This window comes from Etheostoma cragini, chromosome 1 (assembly GCF_013103735.1).
Source record: "Etheostoma cragini isolate CJK2018 chromosome 1, CSU_Ecrag_1.0, whole genome shotgun sequence".
Classification (NCBI taxonomy): Eukaryota; Metazoa; Chordata; class Actinopteri; order Perciformes; family Percidae; genus Etheostoma; species Etheostoma cragini.
Genome location: NC_048407.1, coordinates 4,802,713 through 4,810,739, shown reverse-complemented (window position 1 = coordinate 4,810,739; position 8,027 = coordinate 4,802,713). Strand labels below are relative to the sequence as shown.

The 8,027-nt window shown below is 41.2% G+C and overlaps 1 protein-coding gene across 1 annotated transcript in view; it reads left to right on the top strand.

The window, feature by feature from the left end:
• ccdc102a (coiled-coil domain containing 102A) overlaps nt 1–8,027 on the top strand; it is a 64,134-nt gene that overhangs the window by 17,090 nt on the left and 39,017 nt on the right. The window contains exon 2 of the mRNA XM_034867829.1: nt 879–954. The gene's annotated coding sequence lies outside the window, so the exon portion shown is untranslated. The remainder of the gene's footprint in view (nt 1–878; nt 955–8,027) is intronic.

Here is an 8,027-nt window from a genome sequence, read left to right as displayed (position 1 = left end):
TTTTTTTTTTTTTGCCCAGACGTGTGATAGATGGACTATTTTTTTTTTTTTCCAGCAAAGTACACAACCATTGAAGTTACCAAAGTTAGTTTATTTACTGTATGTATCCTATTTTAAAACCAAGGCAATTCAAAGTCATTAAAGGGGCTGTACCCGAAATACCGGGGAAAAGCAAATGACAGGCAGCCAGTGTAAAGACCTCAGAACTGGAGCAATGCCATCCAATTTCTTGGTCTTTGGGAGGCCTCAAGCAGCAGCAATTTGCATCACTTGCAGCTGTCTAATCGATTTCCTGGGTTTAAGTTAGACAGAGCTGAGTGTCTGATGTCAATAAATCGTTCAAGCCTCACTCAAGGCTTTTAAACAAGGTTACATGACATGAGTCTTACATACAGTGAATTGGATTAGGAAGAGCAACTTTCCAAGTAAGATATCTTCAAAATCTTCTATTTACCTGATAACAGGCAGACTCTGCTGTTTGCTGAGTTACTGGCTATGCACAAGGTAAATAACAGCTCTCGTGATGGAAAGCTGTAATAATACTAGGCAGTGATAGCTCAGAGACTTTACATACTCACCATTATGTTGCTGCTTGGTGGTTATCATGCCTTGGGTGTATACTGTATACAGTACATACAGATAGATAGATATATTAATCATGAGAGAGCAGCCATCACAAATTGTACTTTACTATTTAGTACGCAAGGCCCACGTTGCCTCCAGTATCAGTGTTGCTTGGAACCCTGTTGTAGTCCCAAAGATTAGTGTTTTTCCGGAACTAAAAGTGTTGCTGCAGCCTGAACCGTGCATGTTGGGACAGTGCAATTAAGTTAATACTGATGCATTGTCTGACTTTTGTTTTCTCTTTACACCAACAGAACACAACGATTTCAGACAGAGTGTTGGCAGCTTCTACGAAGGTCAGACTTTACCAGACTTTACTGGTACCACCAGGTAAATACATTGCCCATTGTCTCAGCTACTGCTTCCACAGCATGCTAACAACATCATGTACAGACACACCACGGCACTTCAAAATGATTTTCTTGGAACAGAAACGCAAATTACTGAGCACCCACTGAGCACCCATGTGTGCCAGACTACAAGTAGGCTACATTCATTTAAAATGTATTAGTGAATAAGTTTATGTGGTCATTTGTCAGTTAAACTTTTCATCTCCAATTAGATCCCGACCAATATATCTGCGGGCCGATTTTAGGCATTTTCCGAACTCATTTTCTCTCTCTCTCTATGTACATATGTATGTATGTGTTCCTCTGTTCTGTTGTGACAATAAAACAAATTATATTATTTTAGCGCAAACTCAAATTACTACTTATAACTAATTTTAGGGAAGTCTGTTTAAGTTTTGTTATGTGTCTCTGGATTTATTTTTTTAAATCTATATCGGCCAATATATTTGCATATTAGATATTTTAATAACCAAATATTTGTATCGGTATTGGCTATAAAAGTTATTTTATCAATGGGGCTCTACCAGGAATGTGTGTGGGTGTATTTGATTGGCCACAGTGTACTGCCAGGTGACGTTACAATACATTTAAGGCTGCACAAAAGGAGAAAATATATAGGATATGCGACAACGTTGTCTCAAAATGTAATAATTATATTACTTGCAACAAATTAACAAATATTAAAGTGTTCTCTCTTCTGCTGCTTTCCGTATTCTGCTAAAATACAACATACTGGAAATCATTGTACTGAATAAATTGAACGTAAAAAGGCAGCCCTAAATAATAAAAGAGCTCCGTCTGTCTTTAGCTATATGCCACAGCCTTTTGGGATGTGTTTATTGCGGCAGTTGATATCACGATAATGATAAAAAAATGATAAATTGTGCAGCCCTAATTACATTGCTGCTACTGTTGGCCCAGGGTAGACTTCTTTGCTAGCGCCCTCTTGAACGGCGTCCAGCCTCTATCTGAACATGGCCTGACTGCTCATCAGTCGACAAGAGTCCATGGAAGAGAAAATGACAGCAAACAATGTTCGCTGTATATCTTTGACGGAGGCAGCAGTGGTAAACTATGGACTGATCATGAGTCTGGATTATTAGGTGTTCACAGCTAGAGCCTGACCGATTAAAGGATTTTTCTGCTTGATTCCGATGCGAATATTTGGTTATTTGAAAGTCCGATATATCAGCCGATTAAAAACAAAACAAAAATAATAATAATAATACATAAATCCAGAAACTCGTAACAAAACACATTTCCCTAATATTAGTTATTTGTTTTTTTATGAGTTGTCACTAAAATAATGTGAAAATAATTTGTGTTGTTTGTGTTAATAAAATGTAAAAAAAATACAAACGTAAGAAATTAAACTTTGAATAAAAACACATTAACAAAGAAAATCAGTGTTAGCAACAGGGGCGTTTTACAGCGCCCTTTGGTGGAAAAACTATGCTATACTATCATTTATTTGTCATTATAAATGCTTCTGATGAATGAAAATTAAAAACAAAAATGCAGATACAGATAAATCGGGAAATGCCCGATGTCGGCCGATGATATCGGCCATCCGATATATCGGTCGGGCTCTAGTCACAACTGTGACATTTCTTCAGGGGTTTGTCTGTAGAGGATAGGGGTAAGTAAAATATAGGGGTGAGTTATGATTGGAAACCTGCCAGTGATATTTAATCACATTGTTGCAGCTAAAATATATCTGATCTTTCCCTTTGATAGTGTAATTAAGACAGTTTTGCTTGATGAGCGGTCTCATAGAGAGCAGACTGTCTACATGCTCACATGTACGTATTTCCTCCTGTGAAATCTAGTGGTATTTTAGTTCTGGGGGGGAAAAAAAGGAACAATTCTCCAGCTCTGCTTTGATGTTTGGAAATCTCCCACTGGCTCTGATTCAAGAAATCTCCGACTTGGAAGTGAAGAGGTTTCCTGTAGAAGTTTGGAGCCAAAGCTGAAATGGTTAGCCTTGCATTAAAGCGGGAGAATTGTACTGTCAGCAATTTTTGATATAATGGGAACGCTTCTAGAGGCTTTGTTTTGATTATCAAAAGTATTATCAGTCCAGTTTCCAGTTGACAGAGAAATTTCTTTGTTTTGTTGTGAATTGATTCAGGGATAAATGTAGGTATGTTTAGTTACTCAAGATTTTTGATATGTTGACTTTATCGTCCTCACAACGTCTTTGGGATTCACTTCAGTCATTTTGTAGACTGTCTCAAACCAGGGGCGACCTCTAGCTCACCCAGTAAGAGCGTGCGCCCTATGTAGGTTGGGTTCTTTGCAGCGGCCCGGTTTAGAGCCCGGTTTAGAGGCCCGGTTGATTACTCTGGCAATATGCCGCCACATACAGTAGTTGCAGACTCGCTCTTTACGGAGCGACATCCTCCTCTGTGGTACCTGGCTTGATAAAGTAAGCGCAAGCTTATCTATGGGGGGCAGTGAGGGTCAGCAAAAGCATTGCGCTACAAATATTGACTGTCATGCGTTGCGTGCCAGCACCACTGTGCACAAACAATGCAAAGATTGATTAGAATTTGTAGGGAACTAGGCCTAATTTAGAAGCCAGCTATGTTCAGATACCTATGTTATTTGCCAACGCAGATATTTATTACTCATTTGGCGAGTGGCTGGTGCTAATTTGGTACCCTGCTGTTGTTTGTTGGTGGCTGCATTGGTGCAGGTTTCTTGTTTCAGGGGCTTGTGAGTCCATGAAATATGAATCTTGTTGTCCAGTTTGCGTTAGAGATTCACAAGGGTACAAGTGGCCAAAATGGGTTTTCTCAAGAGAGACAGTCCCTTAGAAATAGGTAGAAGCTCAATCATCCGTAAGGAGCTCGAAGTAGAGCCGCTGCTCCTTCATGTTGAAAGGAGCCAGTTAAGGTTATTCGGGGCATCTGGTAAGGATTCCTCCGGGGGACCTCTCTAGAAAGGTTTTCCAGGCACATCCAGCTGGGAGGAGGCCTCGGAAGACCCAGGACGAGGTAGAGGGATTATATATCCAACCTGGCATGGGAATGCCTCGCGTCCCTCAGTCGGAGCTGGTAATGTGGCTCGGGAAAGGGAAGTTTGGGGTCCGCTGCTGGAGCTGCTGCCGTCGTGACCCGACACCAGAAAAAGCGGATGAAGTTTATCGGCTTAACAGATGGAAAAACTCTTGCCAAGTGGCTTTTAATACTTTTTAGTACAGGAATATACAACTGAGGAAAATTCTCTTGGCAACAATCATATTGATTGAAAGAGGAAAAAGGAGTTACAGGTACTGGATTGGCCTTTAGCACCTTGCCAGATGAAATTGCATTGCGGCAAATGTTGAGCCAGCTTAAACTCTTTTCCCAGAGCCCTCTGCATCAGGACTTTTCAAAGGACCGAGGGCGCTGACGTGTTGTTCTAATGTCAGGCTGAACATGGCTTTCCAGTCGACTTGGCGCTTGTTTTGAACAAAGTACTTCCGAGGCAGTCAATCTTTGCTTTGTAATCCATTATGTAAAGGATAATCCACAGTGAGAAGTGCAGTCATTGACCATGACCTATTTACGAATGCCAAGATTCTTCCTATTCACCCCGTAGGGAACGTGAACGTCGGAACTAAATGTCATGGCAATCCATCCTATAGATGTTGAGAAATTTCAGCCTGGGCTCTAAACTCTGTGGCTACACAGGGTGTGAGACCACAAACCCTGGCAGTGAGAAATCACTCTTGCTCTTATTATCAACCCACTATACATTTTTAGACCTGTACAGTGCATGGCCATACCATTAGACTGTACATAAAGATGGACAACGTGTCTCCACTTCCTCCCTCTGTACAAAGGTGAAGCCAAATAGTTCGGGATAATTGAGCCAGAGTCTGCACAGTAGTGATCTGGCAGAGGGGCCGTGGTATCAAAGTCCCGCTTAGACACCTGCCCAACCAACCAATTCGACCCAATTTTTATAGCACTGTAACACTTGAACAAACATCAGTGTGATCAGAACTACCTCAAATGAAAGAAACCATCTTTGGGAAACCTTATTTGAGGTGTACTTTTACATGAATTTCTTTTTAGTTTGGTGCATCTGCTAACACGGAGGGGGCAGGGTTTATGACCTAGACCTAGCAGCCAACTACCCGGGGGTGATCCAGATGTTTTGGCTTCACTTACAGTCCATGCATCAACCCGTGAGTTATACAGAGAGATGCGTTCCCCTCTCCTTGTATTCACTGATCCAACTCAACAGCCTTCAAACCCAATCACGGGAGGGGGGGGAGCAAGAAGAGAAAGGACTTGATTTGTGTTTCAAACAAGCTCCTCAGTGAACACGTGGAGCTGCTGTCAGATCAAAACCTTCCTTCTGCATCAACTGAGCTGTGATGGGAAGCCCTATTTACCGATCTCAGCAGGGTTTTAGAACGCCAAGAAACATGCTTTTAGTATAAAATAAAGTGTTTCACAGCACTGATTGACAGCACCGAACATTAGACTGTGACAAGTGACAAAAGGCTGCAAGTCAGATACCAGTGTGAATCCTCTGTTCTTACACTGTGGGTTTGAACTGTACATGCACCCAGCCCCACTGAGACGGAGAGTCCTCCAGAGGTGCCTCTTATTTAGAGAAAAATGGCACACAAGATGACTCACTGCAACACACACACACACACACTCACACACACACACACACACACACACACACACACACACACACACACACACTCACACACACACACACACACACACACACACACACACACACACACACACACACAGATTTGTTGGCGAGCACTGGGGGAAATCCTTTGTAGCGCCCTGCTGTATGTCTTCATACTCGCATTCACATAAATCAGTGTTGTGTACTAGTGGTGGGGGGGGGAAATCTTTTCATTTGCACTTTGTGTTTTTTCTTTTATTATTTCTCTTTCTTAGAAGCTATATATATATATAATTTTTTTTTTTGGGATACAGATGATATATCTTAATTTTTTCCTCTTCTGTTCATATGGTAGGGCTGACAGTGACTACATCATCCTTTTCCAGCAAAACGGAGTGAAAGCATAACATTCCTGTTATGTTCTTCTTTACAAATGAAGTAAATGTCTGTCTGACTGACTGACTGACATTTGATGTCTTAGAAAACAGTCTCACAAACAATCTTCTCTACTAGTCTCTAGTGTAACTTTTGTTATTGGTAAAGAAAATCGCAGCACACAATACTGTCAAATTGCAATACTTCTAGAATCCCAATAAAGGAAAATCGCAATACAAATTCAATTGCGACACATGTATAATGAAACAATCGTCCCAGCGCTACTGTGAACCCCCCCTGTTGCCTATGGTGTGTTTTTGTGTTGCTCGTGACCCCTCTGCTACTCAGACTGTTGCTCATTTAATAAGCAGGCATCTGCATTGACAAGTGAAATAAACTGTGGTGTGTGTGTGTGTGTGTGTGGTGGGGGTAAGGATAGGGTGAGAACAATAACTCCCTGACACAGGGTCAAGTGTGGTCTTACGGTTTGTTTATGAGAGCTGAAGTTAACCATTAGTTAAAGTTTTGGCTGTGTAGCATATGGTCAGCGTGGACAGATGTTCCTGTCAAAGAGTTTATTACCCCGTCGCTCGACCCTCTGGTTGGCTGTGCCATTTATGGGCCCCGTGGTGACAGAGGGTGGGGCTCACATGGACGATGGGCCAGGATAAAGGGGGAGGAAGAGGCAAACTGCGAAACAGAATGGCCGCGAAAGAGGAAAAGGAAAGTCGGGATGTTGCAAAAAAAGTATACGGGAAGTGAAGAAAAGTCCAAATCCAGTTTAGACTGCCAGCAAAAGCCGTGTTTTCTGATTTATGTCCAGCTGGAAAACCTCAAGTCCCAGAGGCAAGCGAGGTAAGAATGAGGGCAAAAGTAGCTTTGCAAAGAGTTTAAAATGAGACTGCATTTCTCATTCCGAGTTTAACTTTTAATCTTGTAAATTACAGTTTGGTCTCAAGTTTCGTCTCGTCACTCCAATTTATCGGAGTCACTTATAATGCAGAGGTGTGTCTATTTCTATATGATGACAGTGTTTTTACTCAAATTAAAAGAGTTGTCAGACCAGTACCAGAGAAGCTTCTATTTCTACTTCTTTTTTTTCTTCTTTTTTTACATACTGGTATCAAAGCGTCACTCGGTATCGCCCAATACGCAAATGCAGATTTTTTTTTTTCCTTTTTTCTTTAAGATTATTTTTTGGTGCTTTTTCCCTTTTTTATTGACCGTGGATAGACATGAAAGGGGGAGAGAGATGGATGATACGCAGCAAGGGGCCGCAGGTCGGATTCAAACCCGTTGTGCTATAAGTGCAGAATTGTTATTGGGAATATAAAAGTAGTGTAATAATTGCATCCGTGCAGCAGCATAAAAGTATAAAAATGACCATGTCCTGATAAAGTTTTCTTTGCCTTTTATAATAATTTGTATCCGCCAACAGGAGACCGATGTGATACTTAAATTTACTTAAATCTTGAACGATTGAACAGTATATCTGAAACAGTGTAATACAGATGTAGACTTGATCTGATGCACTGTATTTTACACAAACAACGTGATCCAAACACAAGGTCCTGGTTATAAACAATTCAAATCAATAACCTCAATTTATTGATATGATATGAATGAAAGAGGAACTGGAGAACGTCGCCCCTGAAACGGCAGAGAGAAGACTTGTCACTCTGTTGGAGTTCTGTGAACTGCAGAAACACTCAGTTTACTCACCATTGTACTGAGTTGTACCTATTCTAATACAACCTCAAGATACAATTATCAACCTTAAAAAAGAGCATAATATGGGCACCTTAACAACAATCAATGACAGACTAATAGGACCTTCCAGTACCTATACCAGTTTGTCCAAGAGACCGATCGCAAGCCGACATATGATATGGAATCCAACTCAGGAGCGCCTTTCACTTATTATTACTCATCTTCAAAGCGTTGAGTCCAAAGAATTGTAAAATGCTATTGTCTATTGTGAACATGTTGGTTATGTTGTCCAGGGTTGGTGTGAGAGAAACATGGGGGGGGGGG